At 46.3% G+C, this 27,359-nt stretch overlaps 2 long non-coding RNA genes across 4 annotated transcripts in view; both read left to right on the forward strand.

Moving 5' to 3' along the window:
- The window catches only part of LOC119240680 (uncharacterized), a 247,840-nt gene that overhangs the window by 57,589 nt on the left and 162,892 nt on the right, over positions 1–27,359 (forward strand). The window lies entirely within an intron of this gene.
- LOC129145459 (uncharacterized) lies at positions 21,408–25,894 on the forward strand. The gene is made up of 3 exons (XR_008551021.1): positions 21,408–21,589; positions 22,177–22,305; positions 25,615–25,894. It is a non-coding gene; the product is annotated as an uncharacterized LOC129145459 (long non-coding RNA).

Raw genomic sequence — 27,359 nt, forward strand, 5'->3', positions numbered from 1 at the left:
CCTCTGCATCGCCAGTTGGATCCCCGGTCACCGGGCGAGGGTCCCACATGGCGCGCAGACCTCTCCTGCCGCCCGCTGCTCCCTCAGCAGTGTACTTCGTCAGTCTGCCTATTCTGTTCCCCGCTCTGGCTCTGGTGAATCCTCTCACCCTCCCGAGCTTCTGACTGTACCCAGTGCTTGTATAAATAAATAAATAAAATCTTAAAAAAAAAAAGAGTTCATGAAGAGGAAGTAAAACTTACGGAGAGGAAGAAATAGTAAGCAAAGGAAGCTGTCCAGTAAAGCAGAGGTGAGGAAAGAGCATTTATGCAGAGGCAGGAGGAGATGAAATCTGCGTGGCCTCTGAGGGTCAGCCTTGTTCCCAGCAATCCCCTGATACCCTCACCCACGGCATCAATCCTTGTGCCTGAGCTTGGACCTTACAGGGATAGCTGATTTAAGCTGTGTGGGCTTCTATTTGTGGTAGCCAAAGAGCATTGACTAGAATAATATAAATCTAATTGTATCAGTCATGGTGCTTTGAGTTGCATAGAACCAGAACCCACTCTAGCTATTGTAAGCAAAAAGGGGGCATATTGGAAAGATAGAGGGAGCCCAGAATTGACAGGTAGCTAGAGGATCAGGCATGGAAGATAGACAAGACACTGGGCACCTCCACTGGACTCAGGTGCTGGATGCTGCTCCCACCTTTGTGACCTCATTCTCTTCCTTTTTCGCGTCATTTCTCTGTGATGGACGCTACTGAATAGTAACGTGTGATTATCATGACGGCACGGGTGGGCACCCTATTTTCTCAGCTCGCAGAGAACAGGGGAGGGACAGATTGTGTCCCCTAAACTTTTATAGTGGGAAGCAGGGCTGTTCCAGATAAGAGGACACAATAGGGTCAGTTATCCAGAGGAGGAAAGGGTTGGATGGTTGGCCAGCCAACAGCAGTGCAGACGGTAGTCTCTCTCAACACCTTTCTCGTTCAGATGAGTCTACTGGAAATTTCAGCCTTTATATAAAGTTGATGGGATGCAAAGTGGTGTGTGTATGGGGGAAGAAATAAAGCAACAAATGGACAATAATGCCTTGAGGCAGGATATACAGTTGGCATGAGACTCTTTCTGCTCTCTTCCCTTCCTTCTTCCTGTCTGGAATATGGACGTGACAACTGGAATTCTAGAAACACCTTGGGACCTTGAAAATGGAAGCCATGAGACAAAGATGGTTCTGGGTCTGTGATGCTGAGGGAGGCACATGAGCAAACCCTGTGTGTTCAACAGACCACCATGGCCTGTTCTGTTTCCAGCAGCTGAGCACAATTCCTAATCAATACCATCATCATTATTATCATTGTGGTTATTGTGTTGGCCACCAGACTGTGTGTTAGCTGCATGACTATTGTTCCCTGATTTCAGAATTCCTGTCACTCACTGTGCTCCCTAAAAAGGGCTGGGAGGTAGATAATAATTTCTTAACAACCAAAAAAAAAAAAGCACTAACATGAATTGGCTATAGATTTTTAAAAAGACCTTCACAATGCACTTTGAGAAACGTGGAGAGTCCCTGGCCTTTGACTGTCTGCCTGATCAGGGCACTTAGTGATAGTGAAGAGCAATGCTGGTCTTGAGCTTCTGATGTCCATTCATGAATAACAGCGATGTGGGGTGCAGGTTCTCCATGCTGGACCATGAAAATCCAAAATAGACTCATGAAAGTAGTTTTGTTTCAAATTTTGTCTTAATGTTTGAAAAATATTTTAAAAGCAATCAACAGGTGCACCTCGGGATAGCTTGGGGTGCCTCTTCTGGGCATATCTCTGCCATCCTGACCTGCTCCCCCTGAGCCCCTTACCTGTGGCTTGGGGAGCAGACAGCACCTCTCTCCCTAGCATGTTGTAAACCACAGAATGGCTCTTTTCTTCTTGCTGAGCTTGCTCTTTATTTTTGTGTCAGAAACGGTAGCCCAGAGCCACCCCTTTTTAAGGGTTCAGCTTTTGCTTTTGGAAAAAAAAAAAACCAACCAAAACTCATTCCTTCACTGTTGATGATGATTGTCCCTCTGTGTACTCAGTTTCCCTGCCCCAGGCCTGGCTGGGGTGGAGGTGACAAAAGGAAAAAAAAAAAAAAAAAGGTAGAATAGGCCAGCAAGCACTGAAGTAGTAACTTAAAATCTATTCAGAGGTAATTAGTGTTTTGTTTTCTTCCAACTCTGGCTGGATAACAGGCTGCATTTTGGAATAAAATGAAACATGTTGATAATATTGCATGGATGTTAAACAAAGGAATTAATTAAGGCGAGGAGGCGATAATAGCAGGGAGAACTTTAAAGGGCGGCTTAGCCCGGGTTGCCCACAAGCGAAGTGTTGGCAATAGTGTACTCCAATTGGCAGCAATTATGGTATTAACAAGAAAATGCAGACACCAGAGGCTCTGTAAGACCACAGTCTAATCCGTGGGGAATGATGCTATCTTTCCCAGGTAAAGTTTTCTTATTTTTTCTCTTCAAAATAAGATTTCAGGTTCCAGAGGGCAAAGCATCCATCCACATAGCTCCCCCATTAGAGCCCCTTGCAGAGAACCAGTGCCTAACAAGTTCTCCCTAATGAGGTTTGCAAGCCATCTCTCAGGGGAGCGGAGGGACACTGAATAAATTGACTATATAAGGCACTCCCTGCCTTGTGGAGTCTGAGAGGCCTGGTCCAGGGCCCTGCTGGGCAACAAGGTAGGCTATTAGAGTCAGGCGGGCTTTCTGCTGCCTCTTCCCATCCTTCCATTTACTGGTATCTGGGGGGAATTCCCAGTAAAAATCTACCCACCCCCCACCACCACCGGCCTTCAGGCATGTCCTGACATTTTTGAAGATGAATAGACAAATAGATATGCAGGTATCTGAAGGGCTGTTTTCCTGAACTGGGATAGAATAAGGTGAAGGAATAAGGAGTTAGACAGCAGTTTGTCTGGGGAGAAGATCCTTAGCATTTGCTGAGAACACAAAGGTAAGAGTGATAAAAAATAGAGGCACATTTGGGGTGCCCCAGCTGATGATCTATATCACAGGTTACAGAGGAAGGAAGGAGACCCAGAACTCACTACAGGTTGTCCTCCTACAGCCAGGGCTACTGCCCAGAAATGGCAGCCCCGAGTCACCCCTTTTTAGGGGTTCAGCTTCTGCTTTAAAACAAAAACAAAAACAAAACACAACAAACTCATACTTTCACTGTTTAGGATGTCCTTCTGTGTAGTCGGTTTCCCTGCCCGAGGCCTGGCATTCACTCAGCTCCATAATCCATGGATCTGCCTCCTACTTCTCTCTGGTCTTTCCCTTTCTGCCTGCTCTATGTCCTCACTCAGAGGACCTCCTGGGTCAGTGTAGTCCTCACATAAGATTCCATCCTGAATGAAAAGTAGCTTCCTACCAAAGCAAGTTGCATGTGACTCAGAAATCTGTTTGGGCTTGCAGATGGAGTTCTGATGCCCGAATCTTACTGTTGCAGAAATAAATTCTAGCCTTTTACCCAGGCAAGGGAAGAACAAGTGGTACTTCAAAAATGGTGAGGTCAGGAGAAGCTTTATTACTCATGCATGAGGTCCCAGACCTGGGGAGCCCCTTAAATTCTGAGCACTGGTCTAGAGACAAAGAGTTTCTTTTATGCATAACCATTTTACGTTGATAACATTGGTTAGTTAGCATACAAATTCTTAACACAGGAAAAAAATCTTTGAGGATGGCCTGGGAGATCAATCAGCCTAGCAGGCTTCCAGACCTTGTTTAGATATGCTTATTAAGGAAGCAAACTTGTTACTTACATTTCCATGTCTATGACTCTTTACCAGGGAAAGATTTCCTTTTCTTAGCAGTTCCTTTTTATTACCATTCATTCCTTTTCCTGGTAGGGGCACATAGCTAGAGGAGTATACTGGAAAGAAAAAGAGGCAAGTGGAAAATAAAAGCACTACTTTTATGAAACATTATTTTATGTCCCACACGTAGGAAAAAACTGCTTTGGAAAATGTGACTTAAGCTGGGAGAGTTCAGTGAGGCTTCCACCTTCCTCCCCCTGACCTTTTCTACCTTGTCTCAGGTGGGGGAGCTAGAGTTGAGGGGGTGGTAGAGGGAGACCTGACTCAAGGAGACAGGTCCTGCCGAATGGGGTTTGTCCTGAGTGGCCAGGCCCACTTAGGAACCAACTAGTTGGAAGGAGAGAAGACAAACACTAACTGTGGCCATGAGAGAGTGGTTACCTGCCCACAGTGGGCGTGACCCTCTCAAAGCATCACACCTCAGGTGGGAGAGAAGGCAGCAAGTCTGAAGCAAGATGTCCTGTCAGTACATAATACAACCTGATCCTGAAGATAAGTACAAACCATGGAATCTCTGTGCAAGGGACACTTGGGGCTCCTTTCCATACTTGTTGACCCTTGGCTGGGCAGTGCCCAGGCACCTTAGGCTTTTTCCATTATAATTCTTTTTAAAAAATTTTATTTATTTATTTATACAAGCACTGGGGATAGTCAGAAGCGTGGGAGGGTGATAGAATTCACCAGAACCAGAGCTGGGAACAGAACAGGCAGACTGACGAAACACACTGCTGAGGGGAGCAGCGGGTGCGGCAGGAGAGGTCTGCGCGCCATGTGGGACCCTCGCTGGCGGCCAGGGATCGAACTGGCGCTGCAGAGGCTACGGGCAGCTTCTCAGCCGAGTGCTCAACCGCTGTGCCACCCAGGAGGCCCCTTTTTCCATTATAATTTATTGAAAGTTATTTTACTTGTTTCTCTATTTAACATGCTCTTATTGAGCTGCTGCTATGTGGTGGTACACTTCTAGGTTCTGGGAATATGGTTTTGGGTAAAAAAAGAAAAAACAAAACCTGAGCTAATGGAGTTTGATTTAGTAAGGGAACAGAAACAAACAAATAAGAAGCCTGGTTTACCTGTGTCATAAGAGGACAGTGCTTCCAGAGAAGAAACAAGGCAAGGTTGTTAGGGGAAAAGGATGTCCTAAAGCTAATTCCATACAGGCTTTGTGGACTCTACCCCCACCCCAGGCCAAAGCCAAAGACACTGGAAACTCCAAATCCCGCCATCACCAAAGGGAAGGTGACTGGGACCTGAGGGTGGGGTTAAGCAGCCAGGTTGGTATAAAGCCAGACATGTGGGCTTTGGAGGGGTCCCCCATTTTGACTCTCTGCCAGCTTGCAGCGTCCAGCCAGCTCAGAGAGTGCTTTTTGGGTTTCCAGGTCGGCGGATCGGGTATGGAATTAGCTTTAGGACATCCTTTTTCCCCTAACAAGGTCAATTTGTGAGGAATGGCAGGGCCTAATTTAGAGGGTGGAGTGGGAGGGTCTCGCTGAAGACCCTTGAGGTCCTCTCCAAGTTGAGTGGAAGTTGGAAAAGCTGAGGGAGAAAGTCCTGAGAATACCTGGGGGAAGAGAAGACCCTCAGGCAGGGACATATGGGAGTTCAAGGAAGGGGCAGGAAGATTTCTGGACAACCTGGGAGGTGTTGGGGGAGGCAGGGAGGGCAGGCCATGAGAGGGCTGGGATCATTTCTTCCTACCATGGGAGGTCATTAGAAGGAGTGGAGCACAGGAATGCTGTGATCTGCCTACATCTTAAAAGGGTAAGTCTGACCACTTACTGAGAAAAGTGGACAGACAGCCTGGAATTAGAGAGCCAGTTAAAAGGTTATTGCCAGAGTCCAGGAGAAAGATAATGAGGCCTTAGGCCAGGACAGAAGCAGTGAGGGATGTGTCTTGAAGGTACAACTAAAAGGATTTGCTGATGGATTAGATTCAGGGTGGGGGGAGGGGACAGGAGTCAAGGAGGACTCAAGGGTATTGGCCAGGGCAATTAGATGCAGTTGCTGAGATGGGAAGACCAGGAGGGGAGGCTGTCAGGGAAGATCAGGCTTTTGTTTGGGAGCCAGTAAGTGTGTGAGTTCTAGTAGACTTCTAGGAAGAGATGGCAGAGAGGAGGTTGGATAGATGAGTCTAGGGTTTTGGGAACAGGTCAGAGCTTAAGAAATACATTTTCCAAGGCTCAAGGGACAAATGGAGTCAAAACACAGAGATTATATCTGAAGCCCTAAGGAATCACCTGGGAGTGAGGGAAGATATATGAGAAAAGGCTGCAGCCTGGGCCCTCCTCTGCCTCAGGGTGGGGAAGAGGAGGAGCCAGCAAAAAGCCCAACAAACACGAAAATAAAATGACAGCAAGGGAATCGCCAGTGAGGCCAGAGGAGGGACAGGAGAGGCGACCCTGGAGTGGACATTCACATCCATGTGTCTGTCTGAGCAGAAGATAACTCTCTGGCCTGGAATCTATTTGAGTGCTTACTGCAAAGACTTGTTTTGATGTCTGTCTCTCTCTTTACATCCCCAGGTCTGAGACAGATTCTGACATTTAGCAAACTCAATAAATGTTTCTTCAGTAAATTAATAAGCATTTATAAAAAGAGAGGGTAGGTGGCAATTTTGTTATTTAGCTTTCCTTGAATTTTTTTTTTTTTTTTTTTTTTTTGGTGCTAATTTTGTCTTGAGCCAGGGTAGGGCGTGAGGGAGGGTGACAATATGAAGTGATAAAAGATGACCACGGAATGTGGCCTTAGGCTATGTCTTGGAGGTTTAACTTTGTCCCCTGTATGGTCAGAAAGTAGGAAGACTCCTGTCATTGTCACAAGAGGACAAGCCACTGACAGGTGAAATCCCCTGCAGGAAATTGTGGGCATTGCCACTTTCCTGCACTCTCAGCTACCATCAGGGACTTAGCTGAAGAGTCACCAGGCCCAGAACTTAGCCCAGTATCTGCACAAAGCAAAGCGCCCTTGGGAATTGTCCTCCACATTGGTGTCTCTGAAAATCAAACTCCATTTTGTGCTCAGACGAAGTGGCTAGATAGCTATTTTATTATTGATCAAACAGGGCTCTACCAAGAGCCTGTCCTGAGATGAGAAAATTGTTAAAAGGCTCCTTCGGTTAACTCAGGCAGCTCTGATTCAAATCAGAGAAACAAGCCCTGTGCTTATTCTAGGACCCCAGGCCAGACTGTCAAGACAAGCTGAAATCTAGATCTGACTGTGTGAGATCAGGAACTCGCAGCTTCAACCCCATGCTGGAACGCTCTTATTGCCAAGGTCAGAGCAAATAGCACAGCTCTCCCAGAGCACGGCAACATCCAGGTTAGCATGGAAAACTTCCATCCCTGGGATGGTTGCAAGTATCTGCCCTATTGAGCCAGCGGGGCCCTGCAACCTCCTTTTGTGGACACTGTCTCCCAACTTCTCAGTATCTGTTCATAGGTTGCAAATTTCCTTTTAAGAAGGAAAGAAGTAGGGGCCTCCCTGGTGGCGCTGGGGTTAAAGACAACGCCATGAAGCTATCACCAGCCACTGCAGCATGAGTTCAATCCCCAACCGGCCCGGGAACAACCCACATGGTGCAGCAGACCTCTCCTGTCTCACCAGTGTATCTCGGTAGATCTGCCTGTTTTGCTCCCCACTCAGTCTCTGGTGAATCCTCTCACCCCCTGCACCTCTGGTTTACACCTCAGTTCTTATAAGCATAAATAAATAAATCTTAAATAAAAAGGAAAGAAGTAATGAAGAAAGGCAGCGGCTGTGCTGGGCATTTCATATTCCTTACTCCATGTACTCTGCACAGATAGCTAATAATTTGACCCATGGAATCTTCCATTCATAAATTCTCATAAAACTCTTCACACAAGGTCACAGGCTTATAAGGAATACAGGCTGGAACCAGATCTGGGTAAAATAGCAGGTGTGGGATTCAAACCCATCACTTTATGCAACCGAAGGAAAGTTCTAGCAGAGGGGAACGGCTGGAGATAAAGCTGAGGGGATTATTGATGGAATAACAGTAACTGAAGAACAGGCCTCTCCCCTCATCCAATCCTCTCTTCCCCCAGACTGGGGAAAAGAATGGCACCTTGTTTAATAACTTACTTAATCAAGTCCTTGTAAATGGTGATTTCAAAGCATCAGCAGGGTCTTTATGTAGCAAAAGGAGCAGCTATTAAGGAGTGGGAGGTTCAGTAATAGGCCCATTTTTTATTCTCAGTGGCCCAAAGGGGTACAATTTGGAGTTTGGGGGCTTGGGGAAGAGAAATCAAACTAGTACTGATCTACATAGTGATGTGGGCTATTAGCTCCATTGTGGGCTAAGATGGCCTTGCAAATGATGGAATAGTTAGATAATGTATCTTTTCCTCTTTATGCTGTGAGAATGAATGTTCCTCCTCAGGAGAGAGGGGGTGTGTGTGTGCGTGTATACGTGCACACAAGCGTGCGCTGCCTCTGAGGCTCTGTGTCTGTGTGGTTTGTGTCCGAATAAAAAATTGCTTCTAGACCTGAACTCTGCTGTAGCAGCCATGAGCCACACATACCTATTAAAACTGAAGTTCGCTATGATAAAAATTCAGTTAGTTACACTAGCGGTGCGTGGCTACAGTAACAGGCCAGCAAGACAGGCAGCATTTCCTTCATTACAGAAAGTCAGAAAACGCGGCATTGCTCAGGACTCCGGGAGGAGTAGCTCGGGAGGAGCTGCTCCGGGAGGAGCAGCTCGCAGCTACAGGGTGACCTCAGTGTGAGGAGGTGCCTGAATTATCTTGAGACATGAATCTGGATGGATTGAGCAAAGGAATGAATGTGTGCGTGGGGCTAGGGGAGTGAGCCGGCTCTAAGGGTAGCAGGCCAGAGACAGAAAAGGGCAGGAATGTTAGATTTTGGGGTATTTAGTGGGGAAGCATGGGGCTGGGGTGGGAGCATGGCATGGAGAGGACGAGGCAGAGACTACAGGGAGTGACAAGGTCAGAGCACTGTGAAGCAGGGGTGTTTGGTGAGGCACCAGGGATGACTCTGCTAATGTTTGACTGAAAAAGAAAAAAAAAAAAAAAGAGACGAGGAAAGGACCAGCACCCCAGGGTCTTAGAGGGTGGTCTCAACTTGCCTCTGCTTCCTCAACAAGTGCTTAGTGGGATCATCTGTAGTCCTGGAGGGAGTCACCAAACACCTCCCTCCCTCCTCAGCATCCTGGAGGCCTGCTGTGACAAAGTGCAGCAAGTTGGTGGCTTCACACAACAGAAATTCATTCTCATAGCACTGGAGGTTAGAAATGCAAAGTCAAGATGTTATCAGATGGTCTCCATCTGCCCCCCACCCCTCCCAAAAAACAAACTCTGGGGAAGAACCTTTCTTGCTCCTGCTGGCTGCTGTTAATTTTGGCATTCCTCATCTCCTCAGATGCATCTTTCCAATCTCTGCCTCCATTCCATTTCCACGTGGCCTTTGTCCTGTACATCCGTGTCTCTGTGTTCACTTCTTTCTTTTTTTGTTTTTAGGACAGCAGTCATACTGAATTTAGGGTCCACTTTCACCCACTGTGGTCTCTTTTTAACTTAATCACATTTGCAAAGACCCTGTTTCCAAAGAAGGCCCTGTTGACAGGTTCCAATGGTTGTGAATTTTGGGAAGACACTATTCAGTGCAGGACAGTCTCTGATTTAGAGGTGCCCTTTACGTACTGGTTTAATACAAGTAGAAATCGAGATTTCATATTTTCATTTAATTCATTTTAGCAGATTACTCCAGGTCTGTCATGCCAAGGCTGTAGCTGATAATGTGGACACAAAGACGGATAGACACATCTCTTGGCCTGAAGCTCCTTACAGTGTTGTCCCTGGCTTATTTTTCTCAGAAAGTCAGAGTGAGTCAAGAACCATCTGGTCTTTCTTAAGTAGGCACATGAGGAGTGGCACCTAAGTAGGCAGTGGAGCCTGGAAGTCTAGGGGGCAAACCTACAGCGTGCAGGTTGCTCCTATAGCCAAGCCCTTTGTTGGAAAGTGTCTTATCACCCTGGATGCTGAAGAGAGTCTTAAACCTGCTCTAGAACAGGTGTTAATAACCACCTCAGCATTTTCTTTGCAAATCTCATTTTTGGGTGATTATATGAATCGTATTAATGGAATTCCCTTTGCAAAGGAAATCTCTTTTATACCATCTTAATTTCTGGCAATGAACAATTTTAATATACTCAAGAGTTAGCTAGATGGTATACTAAGTCATAAACACATTGGGATTAAAAAAATCCCTTTATTAAAGTTTGGTATCGACTCACCAATTTCCCCTTATCCAGCCTGGAGGGTGGGGAATGCAAAAGAACGAACTGGAGGTTATTTTCAAATGAGGTTGATGAGACTCAGATCTCTGATTGGACACACTCCCTATACTCTGTTCCCTGTCTCCCACCTTCCCCCAAGATCTTTTCCTTAGCCAGTACACTTGCACAAACCTTGTATAGGAGAAAAATGCCTGAAAATAGCTCTAGAGTTTGTGGGGTCTATTTGGGTATGCAATTGATCTTTACATTAATTACCCCCTGAATCCAATCAAAAATTTTTCCTCTCACAACGAAGTGCTTTAGGCTGGCCCGGTTCCCCCTGGGGTGGAAGAATATTCTGCTGGTACCAGATAAATCTGATAAACAGCCTTGCTATTGCTCACATTAGTCCTTTAAAAAGATCTACAATGGTTTTTGTGCAAAGTTAATGTGAATGTTGAGCATTCTAGGGCTCTCTTTGGGTGACCTCCAATTACTGTGCCATTATTAATAGAAGCTCTTCTTCTGTTTCCTCTCATTATGCGGCTCAATTACAGAGACTCCCTCTCAGCTTTTATGTCCTTTCCATTTGTTTACCACTGGCCGGTGAATATTTTCAGGTGGGGCTGACCCATGGCGTGCTAAGGAGTGTGGCCAGTGCTATATCTTCTGATTGAAGCACGTGTCACACTATTATTTCTCAAAACAAGAAAATTGCGGTGGGGACAGAGGAGCAGTGATTGTAAGTGAAGTGCTCCTAGAGCAATTAAAGGCTCAGAAGGTGAATTTCATTACTGCTGTGTTATCAGGAGAGCTCCGTCCTTTGCTAAAAACCAGCCAGCAAATCTCATTTTCTCTCTTGGGCGGTAAAGGTCTGAGGAGGTCTCTGTGAGTGTAATGAGGCTATGGAAAATTGGGGCCCAGACAGGAGACCAGCAGCTGCCCACGGTTCTTCTGACAGATGTAACGAATTTGAAACAAGCCTCCTCTTTAGCAGCGAGAAGGCCCTCTGGCTAGGGTGCCAAACGGCAGCGGAAAGAGAGAAAGAGGGGAAAATGAGGCAGTTACTTGGGTTGGGTGACAGGGGTCTGCTATGGAGAGAGAAAACATTATTTTTGGTCCCCAGATTTCCAGGTTTATCTTTAAAATACTCATCTAAATTCTAATGCTTCAAATAGACTCCTAACGAAACCCTTTATTTGGCATAGTCTTAACTGTCAAAATGTTTCCTTACACAAGAAAACATGTGTAGTGCTAATATTTTCAAAACAGACACACTTGTGGCAGCGATCATGGGTCGCGCAAACAGATGCCTTGGAGCCATGAAGAACGTCAGGGATCCCTGATAGGGTTCTCTTGAGGGGAGATTCCAGGTGACTGGAGACCCAGGGAACTTTTTCCAAAACATGTTGCTTGCTGAGTTGGTCTGGTCAATGGGGAAAGTGGGGAGATTTTAGGGAAAACATATTAAAAAATGATTCTGTCTCTTGGGTGCACTTCATCTGCCATTGCAGGGGCGTCTGCCCTTTCCAGCATGGGGGTTCCAGGCCCTCTAGGATCCGCACTCAGTATGCGGTGTGATGTTCTCCAAGTAAATATACAAAGCCTGTCACTGCAGCTTCAAAACAACTTTCCTGATGAAATTCATTTTTTCCAGCCATTAGTATAATAACCATAATCAATCTTCTCATTGCCAAGCACAGAATCCCTGTACAGCCAATTCTCAGTGATGTGAAGTAACTGATATGCCAATCAGATAAATATTGTGTTAAATTGCACTAAACAACAGTGACAAATGGCACGTTACACACACATTAAAATCATGTTTCTCCTTAGATGCATCTCAGAATTCAAGGGCATCAGAATAAAGTCCATCATCAGATCAGTGTGTGAGAGGGGTAGAGGCTGTCAGATCTTTCTGAATCTAGCAACATTTATTACCTAACAGACCACCACATATTTAATGGCTTATGCAATAATATTTTATTTTTCATGAATCAGCTCTTGGGGAAAAGTTTAACTTGTCGGTTCTTTGGTTCTATGAGTGGCCACTGGAACATTCAAGATATCTTCTGTCCATCCCAGCTTCTGCAGCTGGGATGGCAGGAGAGGGTGGGGCTGACTGGGTCATTTTCTTTCTTTCAGTGTGACTGGGCCTCTCTCAGACTGGCTCAAGGACCTAAGTGACAGCATTCCAAGAGGACGAGCCCCAGTGCAGAAGCCCCTTTGTGCCATGCTTGCCAATGTCCCATTATCAAATGACCAAAGCAGGCCATGTGGCCAAGGCAGAGTCAGTGGAGAGAGGACAGAACAAAGTGGGTGTGGTTCCAGGGACGTGTGCTCATTGTAACAGTCTACTGTGCTGGAGTGTTCTACATCGAGCCCAGGAAGGAAGCTTGTGCTCACCTGTACACTCACACACACACACACACACACACACACACACACACACACTCATGGAGGCATGCACTGTGTAGGAACTGGAGTGTATTAATCATGGCACCAGAAGACTACACTTTGTGGTTCTAAAATTTGCCTCTTCTTTGCCCTCCTCTTCCTTGTCTTCCTTTTACAGTTTTCTTAATATACAATTTATATACCATAAAGTCCATCTGTTTAAAGTATGCAAGTCAATGATTTTTAATGTAGAGTTGCACAACCATTACCATAATCCAGTTTTAGAATATTTTTATCCATTAGCACTTACTTTGCATCCCACACCCACTTCTGCCCTCAGCTATAGGCAGCCAATAATATACTTTATTTACTTAGGTATTTTCCCTTTCTAGATAATCTACATAAATGAAATAATGCAACCTGTGGCTTTTTAATGTCTGGTTTCTTTGGCTTAACATAGTATTTTCAAGGTTCATCCAGATTGTAATATCCATCAGTACTTCATTCTTTTTATTGATAAGTAATATTCCATCATGTGGCTAGATATACCATATTTTGTTTATCCATTCATCAGATGATGGATATTTGGGTTGCTTCCATTTTGGGCTCTTAAGACTAATGTGGCTTTTAAAGTTTATGTCCAAGTTTTTGTGTGGATTTGTTTTCATTTCTCTTAGGTAGATGTCTAGGAGTGTGACTGATGGGTCCAAACTCTTATGTTTATCATTTTTAAGAACTGCCACACTGTTTTCTAAAGGGGCTGCAGCATTTTACTGTCTGTTTTTTTATACCAGTAGAGGACAGATTAGATAATTCCCCTGGGTAAGGTGGCATGGTAAGAACCTAGAGGAAAGACAAGATCTCAAACCACTCTTGGTCCCAGAACCTTGATGCCATGGCTGATCCCCAGTGCCAGAACAAATATGAAATTAACAGAAATGTCTGAGTATTTTTGTGACCTAGACTCCAACTTGGAATGGGTAGCTATGGTTGTAGGCAGTTTACTGGACTCCCGGGCTGTGAGTCCTGGCACAATGGCAGGTTGGTCCTTGCTTAGCACTGCTGCTCCATCTTCCAGGTACCTTCTCTACAAGGTTGAAGGCATGGAGCCCTCAGAACATGGCCAGTGGGACAAGCAGAGGGAGGTTGGAGCCTCTGTGTAGGAGTTGAGTTGATTAGTGGCTAGTCAAGTTGTTTCCAGGCATTTCTGACTTAGTGGGCTCCCAGCTGTTATCCTAGATAGGTAGCTCATGCCCCAAATTCCTGAGGTAGATCTGAGAGAGAACCCATTCAAAACCCAAAGTGTCTCCAGCATCAAAAGATCCCAGCTCTTAGGTTGGGCTTCCTGGAGCCTAGCAGGAGGGTTATGTGTAAGGAGCAGAGACTCTGAGGGACCAGGAAATTCAGGTTACATACATGGAGGAGACACCATCTTTGTTGTCTTGATCACATGGCCTGGGAGCTAGTTTCTCTCACCTTTCTCCAGCCTTCTTTGGACAAGTTGGAGAGTTACTCTTTTGAGATATCAGCTCAGGTTTCTTTCAGATACAAAGAATGTCCCTTACTAGCCAGTGGTAGTTGGATTCAAGTGACTGAATTTATCCTTCAGCCTGGCACTCCTCATTCCAACCTGCCACGCATCCCTTCTTCACATTTTGAAGTTCCCTCTGGATCACAGCCTGGGATGGAAGGGCTACAGTTAGAACCTTGTGTGTTGAAAAATATCTTCTTAAAAATATGGCTAATGTCATTTTAGTGGCTTCCTAAAGTGCCCTAGAAGGGCCTTCTCTCAATTTCTAATCTCTCTCCACTGATATTGTCCTCTTGCTCCCACTGGGCTGCTGACTCAGGCTGGTTTTCTTTACAGTTGCCTTGCCAAGGCCCAGTCACTGGACATCAGATTAGTTTAGAAATAAGTATTTTAAGAGGAAATGAATGAAAATTTTCTTCATAATGGTGACATGAAGAAGTCTGTGTCTTCATTTATTTATTGGAGCCCATCTAGTCTAGGTGACTTCCATAGGAAGGCCACAGCCCAGGGTGGATATTATTGGCAGGTTTGCTGTCAGTGGGATGAAGAACTTCCTCAGCCCTAGGAAGGGGTAATTCCCTCTGTCACTTCATGCTCAAACAGAAGTCAGATGTCTCTCTATAGAAATGAGAGAGGATTACTGTGAAGGGATGAGTTACTTCTTCAGAGCCTTTCAGTTCTGAGGTAATCTAGGTATGGCAGGGGCAGCTTGTTTTTCCCAACTAGCCTTAGTTTGACTCAACTCTCCCTCACAAAACACTCCACAAGATATTTGGGAAATACGAATTGTACTGAAGATCTTATAATAGAGCTTGTGGGAGAGAACATCACCTCTTCTGCCCCATAATCGCCCCCTTTGCTGACTCTCCTACTTCCCTTCTTGGTCACCAGCATCTGGCCTCTTGCCTGTTTCTCCATCTTAGTGCCTTCCCCATGTTCTCACTTTGGGATCTTTCCTCCGTCCCTCAGGATGTCTTCCTACCCTGAACAAAGTCTCTTCTGAACAGAGTCAGTTGACTTCTTAGCTTCTCTCAACTTGAATACTGGTGCCATCCCCCGGCTCCCACACACTCCACAGCTACCAGGATCTCTTCTGTGGAAAGGGACCTCTGTGATTAATGACATGGAGTTTTCTTTAGAATCTTGTGAGAATTCAGCAAATTCAGAGAAGAAAGGAGAGAGCAAGAAAATGAGTGAGTTGATTTTTCTCTCCCATTTAGAAGCACTTAGAGTCTTTCCCCCTTGCCTGCAACTTCCCTTCCACCCAAGGGGAAGAAACAGGCACTAGTTCATGTTGGGAATGTCAGGGATGGTGGTGATTGTGAGGCCCAGTATTTCTTGAGAAATACCATCCTGTCCTTGGCTCCTTCCCTGGTGTCCAGGATTTGATGAGGACACCCTCCCCGGGCTCTGGGCACCCCTCCTACGACATCATGGCTGTGATTTTATATTCATGTGTGAGGATATTTGGTTGGTTTTCTGAGTCTCCATAATATCTGAAGCTCCACAGCATCAGGGACTATGTTGGTTTGGATTTGCCATTAAATCTATACAGGGCCCAGTGAAAATTCCGGGCACAGAGTAAGTGTTCATTTAATACTTGTTAAATGAATACAAGTATGGAAAGCTAAAAAAAAAAAGGATGTGATTCTTTTATATGGACATAGGGATTCATAGGACTGCAGAGCAGTCTGTGGAAGAAGAGAACCCTCATGGTGTTTTCCTTTTGGGTACTTGAGAAACCAGATGAAGCCAAATGAGGGCACCCACCACCCCCAGCCTCATTCCCTTTTACTTCCAAGGGACCAGAACTCATCCTTGCGTTTCCCAGCTGAGTCTACAGCCCAACCCTCCCCATTTGAGAGCCTGCCAAAGAAAATAGAGAAGTCTTTGATAGGCCTGTAGCTTATCACAGGGAGGACACAAGGACAAGGGCTGCTTCATTCTGTAGGCAGAGTGGGGATAGGGGAGTGATGAGGAAATTGGGCTACAGTCAGTCCTTACAGGGGCCAAGACTAGAGGAAGAAAAAGAAGTACAGGTCTTAGAGGACGCCACCTTGAGTGACATCTCGCAGAAGCCTGTGCAAGGACACTTGCTCTCTGGTGGTGCGAGGGGACCGGGGGCCAGAGCAAGGACCAACACTGATGGGGAGGAGCTCTCTTCCAGCTTCATGTGCGGAGGGGAGACAGGACAGAGAAGAGGCAACGTTAGGTGCAGAAGGAAAATCACAGGCAGGCCAGGTTCCCCAACAGCTTATTTGCATCTGAGATGAGCACAGAGATGATGGGAAATGATGCCTACAATTGCAGGGTAATTACATCCTGTATCACACTCCCTCCTTCCCCTTCCCAGGCGCTGCCTTCGGCACCAACCACATGGTTCCACTGTAGGCCTGGGAGAATGGTGAGGAAGGAACAATGGTGCCAACAGCTCCATGGAAAGGGGACTCCAGAAGAGAAGAGGGTTTCAGGAGCTCTCTGGGGAGGGGGCTGTAGTGTCTGAGAGTCTACTCGCATCTCCACCAGCTTGTCTGCCTTCTGCCAATTAATATTTTTTGTTTCCTGTTTATTTGACAGGACCACATACAGACACGGTTGCGCACATACACAATTAATCAGGCAGAGTATTTCTGATTTGTGGTTTAACCCTGCCCTGTACTGGGCCTAGATCCCAGGGCACCAAGGCTGTCTCACATGGTTCCCTAGCAACCAAACGAGACAGGGAAATGTGCAGTTTCATCACCACAAGATGTTAGGTCAATTAATATTCATTAGCAGTGCCTGTGTTTGGCTGCTAGGAGACATTATGGAGAAAAATATCTTTGTTGCCTGAGTGGGGAATGAAAGAGAGGGTAGGGGCCAATGAATATGAATATTATGTACGGAAGATGTGTCTTCTACTGATATTACCACATTGGCCTGTCTGCACATGTGCATGCAGATTTCAGAAAAATTCACCTGTATAGTTACAATCTCCCTTCTACATTTATTATGTGGGAGTAGATTTCAGAAATAGTCTGAAGGTTCTGTCCCAGAATATGTATAATGGCCCCTTCATGATATTTGAAATTATCAGTAGTAATTTTTTATTTCATGATTTTTTTTTTCAGACTCCATGGTATGTTCAATGTGGTTTGAAAAATACAAAATAACGTAGAAGGAAAACCAGCAATTTCCTATATGCTCATGTAGAAAACACTATTAGTCTATGGCATATGCCCTTTTAGGGTGTTTTTTTCTCTGACAGATAATACACATGTACACACAGTCACCTATAGTTATAAAAATTGTCTCTATATGTTTTATGGACTTAACCCCTTGTGCCACCAGGAGGCCCCAGGAAACAATTTTCACTGTTGCCAAATAGTATGAATGTGAAGGTACCCCATGATCTTCTGTTTAACCCCAGGAAAGATCACACAGGTAGTTCCAGAATTGAAGGTTTAAGTTTGATCAGAAACTTCCCTTTGTCATACCAGTGTCATACTTGCAGGAAGAGGGTGCACATTCTAAGGGAGAGGGATCTGGGAGTATAGACGACTGGACACTTGACCCAAGCAGGGTCAGTTCATCCCCTCTGAGTCCCAAAGTGCAACCTGTGAGCAGCTACTGTGAAGGCCCTCCTTGGAGGTGACAGATGCCACCGCCTCCAGCCTCCTGTCCATGCTGGTTCTGAACAGACTGCCCTGGCCCCAGAGGTGGCCCCCGCAGCTCTGGTTTTATTCTCAGGGCCCTAGGAGCTCTGAGTCCCAATGAGCTCTAGGAAGGTGATGGGGCGGGGTGGGGGGTGCTGGGTGTCTCACAGGGGAGGCCTGAGGGTTGGTGGAGGGCTGGCCTCTGGGTGAGAGAAAGTCTTAATCCCCTTGGGAGTCCTGTTGAAGGACACAAGGGAAAGTCCAGCAAAGGCAGAAGGCACCTGTGGACTCAGAAGTCTCCCCAGTGCGGCTCTCCTGTGGCATCATTTCCATTTGGCTCCTGGCAAACAGAGAGTGCCTCCCACTCCCCCTAGGGGGTGCCAGGAGAGTGGGACCTGGAGGCCTGTTTCACCCCTTTCCCTACATTCTGTTTAAAAACAGGTCCCTGATTTATACTTGCCTGTTAATTTTGCTTTTTAATTTATTATAATTACTTTTTTTCCTGATCCCTTATTTGGTTCCCCTACATTCCTCCTATAAGTGAAACCATCCGATATTTTTCTTTTTCTTTCTGGCTTATTTCACTGAGCATAATCCCTTCCAGCTCCATCCGTGTTGCTGGGAATGGCATGAGCTTATCTTTTTTGAGAGACACTCTGCAGGGGAGGGAGGAAGTAGGATCACAACAGGAGAGGAAAGAGCACAAGGGACTGTGGTAATGGTGTGGGGGTGACTTGGTGGTGGGAATTAGATGGGGACCACACCTGAGAGGAGAAAGCAAACATTGTCCAAAAAGGAAGAATGATGTAAACTATATGTAAAATAAAAATAAATAAAAACAGGTCCTGGTCAAATTTGACCAAGTACCATATCTTAAACTTCCAAATCAGTGGGACCAACACAAGCACTTGTGCCCACTAGGCCGGGCTGGGTCAGGGAGCCCACTCTGGGGCAGTTAGTGGCGTTTGACGTGGGACAAGGACAAGCGGGACAAGGACAAGCGGCCGGACCAGTGCTTCCCAAGCGTGGGGTGTGGGCGGCAGATTGGCATCTGGGAGCTTTTCAGAAATGCAATTTCTTGGGCTAATCCCAAACCTACTGACTCAGAATCTGTGGGGGAGCAGGGCCCAGGAATCATATTTCAGTGAGTTTTCCAGGTGATCCTCTGCCTGCTCAAATGTAGGATGGACTGATGCAGAGAGTGCAGATGTCAATTTTCTGTTCTAGCTGCCAGCTTGTGTGAAAGCTGGGGTGGCACGTTCTGTCCTTTGGCTTCCAGCTAGGACAAGCAGACTCGATCCTGTTGCTGCAAACCTCTGTGCCTCAGTGTACCCTCTGAACAAGGCGTGCGTGCCTGCGTACATGTGGTGTTCGCACGCGCATGTCTCTGTGGAGTGGCGGCTGGTTTGGTCCAGATCTTCTACTCCCTTCCCTTTCCCGTGAGATGAAAAAGATAAAACTTGTTGGAAACACAGTTCTGTGATGTTTCCCGCAAGTCCACTGGAGGAGGGGATCTTGAAGTCCCCCAGGAGCTGCTTGGCACATCCCAGCAGGATTCAAGTTCCCATAGAGAAGGTTGGTTGGGGGGGGGGGGAGCCTTACCTAGAGGCGCACAAATGAAATGTTGGTTTGGATTAGGAGTGATTTGAATTTATGAATATCTGGCAGCTTCATCACTTCAGAAAATGCTCACTTCCAATTTGAGCTGCCTACGAGGCACTTCTTCTTTGCTCTTAAGATTAACTGGTGGAGCTCATGGTTCAATAAGCATTTGGGTGTCTGAGTTTGAGTGAGAGTTCAGCAAATTAGTGAGGTCCATTTCTTTTGGGGTGTCCTGTGGGGCCAGTGTGCCTGCGTGTGCTTCCAGGTCCTAGCTTGCATAAACCTTGGACTAGTCACTGAACTCTCCAGGCCTCAGTTTCCTCATCCATAAAATGGGAATTGTAATAGTAACTGCCCTGAAGTACTGTGAGCCTGGTGTGGGGTACTAGCTGCTGGGCTCTGAGACTGCAGCTTGGCACGTGCTGGCTCTGCTCACCATTCAGGTCGCCTCCTCTCAGGCAGGTCTCCTCTGTTCAAATTCAGGCTCACGTGCTTCCGTGCAGCCGCCTCACCGGGGCCATGGCAGCCATCAAGTCTCTCTGTCATTCCTACAGCAGGATCCAGCTGCATTTGTAGCTCAATGCATCTCATTTGTTTACAAGGTAAATGCTTTCTCTCCCTTCCTTCCAATTTCCATTTCTTTTGTGAAATGGTTAAAGTGCTTGACATAATTAGCTGTTAATTGTTAGCAGCTGTACCCATTATCAGTTTAATGCCTAATTAATTGCAACAATTAATGCTGCCTATCCTGTCTTAGGAACTGTTGATGAGAGAAGACTGGTGGTGTTTAAGTTATAGCTTAATTAATTTACCTCCAATTTTTAGCATTTAACTAAGAATCCTAAATCTGGGGTGGTTTTCCTCCTTTGATGAGCAGAGGTCAGTGCAGCCGCCTGGGGTGCACCTGGTGAAGACTGGGTGTCTGACAGGCAGCAGTCACTTTTAGGAGTGCAGCGTTCCCAGCTCCAGACATTCGAACCCACTGTGTCCCCAAGAGTTTTCTGTGCTGCCCCATTCTGAGAAAGTGACAATCCACGAGTCTTCCGAGCAAAGGGGCTCCTCCCCGCCTGGTTCAGTCTGCACCGCAGCAGGCAGCACAGGCCTCGTGTGTAGGAAGCAGACCGGGGTTGAATTCCTGAACAAGGCCGTCCAGGTCATGGCCACATCTCCAACCCAGGTAGGGCAGTCAGTCAGGATTAGAGGGAAAACTGAACGGACGAGGCATAGCTGCCGTTGTTCAGGTTTCTCCTGGGCTGGCGGCCAGGTAAGGTGCTGTGCCCTTCACATCCATTCTTTTCTAATTCTTACAATACCCTTGCAAGACAGGTATTATACTATCTCCATTTTACAGATGAGGGAATCAAGCCTCCTAGAGTTGAACTACCTGGAATATGTTAGAAATTCCAACCTGTGTTGGGCTTGCCACAGGGCGGCTTTGCCTGACTTTGAATGAATGCACAGGTGGAATTTCAGCTCTGGCTTGGTTTACTGCCAGAGCCTTAACCCAGATCACATTGCATTGGGCAATCTTGCTGTCAGTCATAATAGGAAGAGGCCAATCCGGTGATAGGAGATGATGGTGGTGTAGGTGGGCTTTTGACTGGCAGTGGGATATGAAGGCAGGTGGCAGAGGCGGGCTTGGGACTCAGATCCCTCTTTTGGCACCCGGAGGGGTTGGGTATCTGCACCCTGGCTGTGCGAGACATGCGCAAGGATAGTGTGTGATCTGCAGGATAGGAGGCTTGTCCCTGCAGCCCAGTAGCAGGCTGAGTGCTCACGGGACACTGCTGTGAGGCGTCACTGTGGTTTTAAATCCAATGTTCTGAGAGAAGCCATGATTAATATGTAGGTGTGGAAAGCTAAGTACTGGCCTCCCAGAGATAACACATCGTGATCCCTGGAACCTGCACTGTTACTTAATATGGCAAAAACAGGACTTTACATGTGTGATTAAAGGTGTTGGCGAGAGACAGATTATCCTGGGTTTTCTGGGTGAGCCCTAAATAGTTATATGTAGCCATGTAAGGAAAAGCAGAGGAACATATGACACAGAAGGGAAGGCATTGTGACCTCGGAGGCAGAGATTTGTGTGATGTGTCATAGCCACGGAATGCTGGCCTTTGGGGGCTGGAGAAGTTGAGGTTCTGGTGCTCTCCTAGAGCCTCTGGAGGGAACCCAGCCCTGCTAACACCTTGACTTCTGCCCAAGAACACTGGTTTTGGATGGTGGCCTCCAAAACAGAGAGAGAATTAATTTCTGTTGATTTAGGCCACCAAGTTTGTGGCCATTCATTAGAGTAGCCCGAGGAAGCAGAAACATCAGAGTTAAATTTTTACTTGTTATTATTTCTATAGGTTACCCCTGAGTCCTCAGCAAAGTTTTGCTAGGCATTAAGAGAAAAAGATGATAAAAACTAAAGAATTAGTAATGAAAATAGAGGTTTCTTGTTCTCAGAATAATCTACTTGAGAGGTCCTTTGGGTTAATTAAAACCCATTTGTGTGACTTTAGGGTGGTAAGTTAGGATTAAGTCTACATGAATATTTAAAAGAACTCCTAAACATTATTAATTTAAATAAGAGAAATTTTTATTTCTCAGACAAAAATAACTCTAGAGCTAGGTAGCCCTGAGCTAGTGTAGCTGTTGTACAGAATTGCCAGGGGCCCAGACTCCTCCTAATTAATTGCTTTGTTGTGAAAGTCTCAGCCTCATGGTCCAAGATGATTGCTAGGGTTCCAGGCATCACATCTTAGTCCCAGAAGCAGGATGGTGTGGAAGATAGAAGGGTCATGCTCTCACCCTTAGAAGACTTCCAGGAAGTTTTCTACTTATATCTATTGGGTTAGAAATTAGCTTCATAGTGATATCTACAATGGATGATTAGAATTGAAAGATTTTTATCAATTGCAGTGTGCCCAGCTGAAAAATTAATTTCTGTTAAGAAAATGAAAGAATATTTGGAAACAACCAAATTTTTTGGAAGCAACCAGTAAATTTTGCCTTACCAGCTGTTCAAGTTTTAAAGTTCTGCCATTGAGGGTGAGGAGAATCAAATTGTAATTAACTGATATGGGCTTTTTTTTTTTTTTTAAATCTGTCCTGGAGTAGGCCTTGCAGGTTCTTTAGGTTACAAGTTCTTTAATATAAGTCTGATATTTATAAACTGGAAAACATCCAGGCAAGAGTAGAGGGAATTGCTATGGGTTTGAAAACTAAGGAACAGGAAAAGTGGGTTTAGTTCGAGGAGACAGTTTTTCTTTTTTTCTTGAAAGGACAAAATGATGTTTTCATATAAATTCAGGGCTGTCCTGTGGATACAAAGTGAATTTCATCTTTGATAAGAGAAAAGGAATGGGGTGGAAGGGAGGTCAATTTTAGTTCAAGATGAAAAAGAACATTCTGACAACCCCAGAGTCAGCCATGGTCAGCTGCCTCTGGGAAGGTGGTTCTCTCACTAGATGGGGCTGTTGAGAAGTGAAGGGTGGGACCCAGTGGGAGGTTGACTGCGCGACCTCACTTCTGACCCTGAGAGTCTGTGAGGAGCCAGGGGAGACCCTCCAGGGTCTTGTTGAAGACCATAGGGGAGGGCGCAGCACTGCTGGGGTCTGTGTCTTAATAAGAGTCAAATGAATGAGGCTGTCAGGGAGAGAATTTTCCATGCCCCAGGGTAACAAAGCCAAGCTGTTGCTGGGCTAAGGCCTGGAGCTCTGTGCCAGAATCCCAAGGAAAGAATGCAGGGAGTGTGGCTCAGGCTTGGAGCTGAGCCTTGAATATGGACGGTTAAAGGTGGGAGGGGGCCAGGGAACAAGATGGAGGGGCCTCGTTTTATTTGACTCCTGCAGAGCTGACTTTGGTAGTGGCTGTGAGCCAGCGCCCCGTGTCTTCCCCGACAGCCTAGCAATCTGACGTTCTCAGGGTCACGGGAGAGGGTCAGAGTGGAAGAGGCAGCCTGGATCTCTCCTCTGACTACATCTGTGTGGCATTGAAGCCTGAAGTTTTCTGTGGACTTAGGCTGACGTTTCTCCAAATGACTGTGACTCAGCACATGACTCCAGGCTGACATTTTTGTAGATGTTTGGATTGTGTTGACTGTTGTGAGGTGCTTGTGGGTAAAACATGAGCAGAGCTGCCCCAGTGGCAGCCAGTGGCTCACCTTCTGTGGAAAAATGGCTCCTTCCACTAGCATCATGGAAGAGCATATAGAGAACATGAAACATGGGCGAGGTTGTCTTAGGATCATGTGACGACTCCGGCCTCTGTTGGATGCAAGTGGCGGAAAGGAGCTTGAGCAGAAAAGGACATATAGTGGCTCCCGGAACCAGGAAGGGTGCGGAGCCTCTTGCTTTCCCATCGGGCCTCTCATCCCTCTCCCTTTCTCTTGGCTTAGATTTGTTTCATTTTGCATGTTGGCCAGACAGTTGCCTGGGAGAGATCTGAAACCCACAGCTCATATGTCAGCTGCCCATGTCTTCGTCTGCCTTCTGCCCTTGAGCCTAGAGGCCAGCTCTCTTGGCTGTTTGCTTTACTGTGGTTAGAGGGTCTTCAGCAATTGGGAAGACCTCCAGCAGGGAACCTGTAGACAAGTGCTTCCCAGAGCCAGCCATGCCTGCCTCCTTGTGTTGTCCTGGAGTCTGTTGCCAGTATCTTGGCAGCATTTCTGTTGGTAGGACCAGGCCCTTTCAGGGTTAAGGTGGTGACTGCTCGCACGCTCCACACTGGAGGGCCTTCAGCCAAGCAATCACAAACAGATTTACTGAGTCAGCCCAGCTCCTTAGTCTTTCCAGTCACTCTTCCCACCTCGGCTTTGCCTGGCATCTTAAACCCTTACCTGGGCCTGGCCCCAGGTGCCACTTTGCTCCCTTTGTGTGTGTCAGCAGACCGAGGAAGGCCTTCGGTCAGCCCGTAGCTGTGACCCTTGGACCCTGCTTCTGGAATCATCCCAACAAAGACAGCCTGAACCTCTGCCCTGGAAGAAACTGTTTGGACAAATGTTCAGATGTGGTCTGTTCCTTCTCAGACCACTGAACGGGGTCCCAGTCTGCTCTGCTTGCCTAAAAACCATTTGTGTCTGAGTTTTTCCTGCAGAGCAGGCTCAGGGTCACAAGGAATTTAAAGGAACTGAACAGATTTATTAAGCAAGAGAGAGCTCAGTAACACTGGACTTCTAAATTGTCAGTATGTGTCCCTGGGATTCTTACACATAAGAATCAGGGTCCTTAGTTGTAAGCAATAGAACTGATGCTGGCTGATTAAGCAGGAAAGGTTTGCTAAGAGGATATTGGGTGTCTCTTGAAATCAGTGGAGCCTGGAGAACAGGGCTTGAGGCTACACATCCAGAATGATGTTTCATTACATGTTGCAGAACTGGCCTAATTTAAAAACCACTGGTAAGTCTGCGGCCGCCAACTGCACACTGCAATTTATATCACCACCAGGAACCCCATGATTGCCATCGCAGCTGCCTGCAGTGTAGAAACCACATCTGGCTCAGAAATGTGACCTTGGCCATCTTGTCCTCCCTCTGTCACCTTCTTGTGTCTCTGCTGTGAAAGGGCTGAGAAGGGACTGCTTTTGTTTCCACCTGTGGGTGGTAGAGACCCCTAGGGTAGGAAATCCCCCTAATGTGAGAAGAGAGCTCAGAAGGTGCTGGAAAGCCAGAAAACTTGACAGTTGCCTAGCACCCCTTTGTGTAAAGTATGCACCCACAACTTTGAGGGAATGTGGTTTTCATTTGTCTCATATGGTGAGGCCTCCAGGCTAGATCATAAGCAGGAAACAAAAGTTGCTGGTGGCCGTGGATGGGGTAGAAAGGAAACCATCCTCTACTGCTCTGGGGCTTCTAGGCAGAAAGTAACATGTATTCCCGCTGAATACTTGGGAGTGACGCAGTGTGAATGAGTCACTTACCCACATGGCTTCGGATGTTATCTTAAATAGGTTAGCTAAGGCAGAGGACTCGGGAGAGAAAGGAAGGTTAGGGAGTTTACTAGAGAAGACACAGTAGACAAAGGTATGCAAATTAAGTTCAGCCTTCTCCATTGAAAAGAGACCAGGAAATTAGCTCTTTTCAGTATACACCCTTACAAAAGTTTGCATGTAGATATGTTTTTCAAAGGTAAGCTCCACCCAGCCGCACAACCCCTCCTATGAAGTCAGCCTTTTGTCAAAGACATGTTTGGAAATGGCAGAGTTGTGCTCCCCTACACAGTGATGGGAGGTTCAGTGCCAACCTCCAGGGTCTTTCCTGTCTGTCTCTAGGGACAGGTGTTGGGGTACCCCCTTGTCACTTATCCCTCAGCCCTGGGTTGCTAGACTGGAATAACAGACTTACCAGGGTCTCGTCCCTAGAGTGTCATCCCTAGAGCTATTTGATGTCAAAAGCTGGACAGCAGCCTAAGATTTACCTGGAAGAATCACCTGTGACCCTGCAATGCTGTCTCAGAAACAAGGAGGAAGGCTTCCCATGGAGTCCAAGAATGGGACCTAATCTATCAACATCCTCTTCAAATGCTTTCTTCTTCACTCTCCCAGCAAGCTATGGCTCCCACAGAGTCTTGCTTGGGGATGGTGCTACCTGATACCTAAAACAGGCTTCCAAAAATAAAGCTGACATTTACTGAATGCCACGTGTCAGGTACTGTACATGTGACTTTGCATAAATTAGAGTTACTGCTCATGAAATATGAGCTATTATTTCCCCTGTTTTATAGTTGGGGAAACTCGGGTTTAAGGATAAATAACTCAACCAGTGGTTAGCCCATCTGTAGCAGAGCTGGGATCTAAACCTCAACAGCCTCACCTCATGGAGCTAAACTCCTCTGTGATCTTGTTTAAGAAAGTAATTGTATTCCCGAAACCTGAGCCATGGAGTCTCCTTTTCTCTTCTAGGGTTCAGTCCAAGTCAGGATTAAAAAAGAAAGTTGTGTAAAGGTAGCTGTGTTAGGTCTTGCTTCCAAGTAGAAAATCCAAAGTGACGGAGGGGTGGCACCCCGATTGAGATCACAGAGGCCCTCATCCTTGGATGCTTAAATCTGGAGCTCAACTAAACCACTCTCGAGCAGGTCACAGAGGCTGTGTGTGCCTCCCGGGAGGACTTTCAAATCTTTGAGATGCTCACTGTGTAGAAGAGGACCAGGGAACTTCCCCAGTGAACAAGAGGATCCAGGCAAAAGAAAAAGAAAAGAATCACTGAAAAGGAGTTGAGTGGAGAACAGAAGCTTGGTTGGGAAATAAAGCATGGTTCTCTTCCATGATGATGGAAAGACTGCCTGAGGATCAGTCTTCATTCCCTGGACCTGCTGGACTTTCTACCTAATTATCCCTTTAGGTGGTTGCCTTCTCTGCTAGATTGCAATTGCAAAGGCATTAGGCCAGGTTTGCAGTTAGTGCTCAATACATGTTCATTTGTTGACATGAATGAAAGAGCCTTATCCTAGGGACATCAAGAATTTGGGGCAACTGGAGAAAGATCCAGTCTGAGAAAGGAAATCCTAAAAAACAGTTCTTTCTGAGGTTAGGTTCTGTAGTGTCATGTAAAGGCATTCCTGGAGAGGGACACACCTCACAGGAGAATGCCCCCAGGTGGCCACCATGCAGCCCCCACCTCCACTGAGGCTGCTTATGCTGATGGAGCCTTGAGGTGGTCATCAGCTAGCCAGGGTTTTTCCACCCTTGCTGTTCCAGCAGAAGGAGGTGGACAGACTCTAGAGGCTGAAACGTCCAGGAAAAAAGATCTTAGTGGAAGCAGGGCTAGGGAATTGTAGAACATCAAGAGTCAGAGCAGTATCTTGGAGGAAGCTTCTGCATTGGTGCTGTTCATTTAGTAGATATTTATTGAGCATTTACTCTGTATCAGACACCACTAAACATAGTGGTGCTCTACTGCTCTGCGGTGAGTGAGACGGACAATCTCTCATGGTGTTTAGAATCAAGTGAAGAAGATCATTATGATATAGCCTGAAGAAACTCTGGAGGGGGTGGTGTAAGGTGCTATGGGACACAGAGGAAAGGCAAAGACCCCAGATTTGGGGAGTTGGGAAGTGACATCTGAGCCAAAACCTTGAGTAAGATTTGGGCAGGGGACAGTGGTTAGA

Source organism: Talpa occidentalis, unplaced genomic scaffold, assembly GCF_014898055.3.
Source record: "Talpa occidentalis isolate TD23 unplaced genomic scaffold, MPIMG_talOcc4v2.1 talOcc4.12, whole genome shotgun sequence".
In the NCBI taxonomy this organism is placed as follows: Eukaryota; Metazoa; Chordata; class Mammalia; order Eulipotyphla; family Talpidae; genus Talpa; species Talpa occidentalis.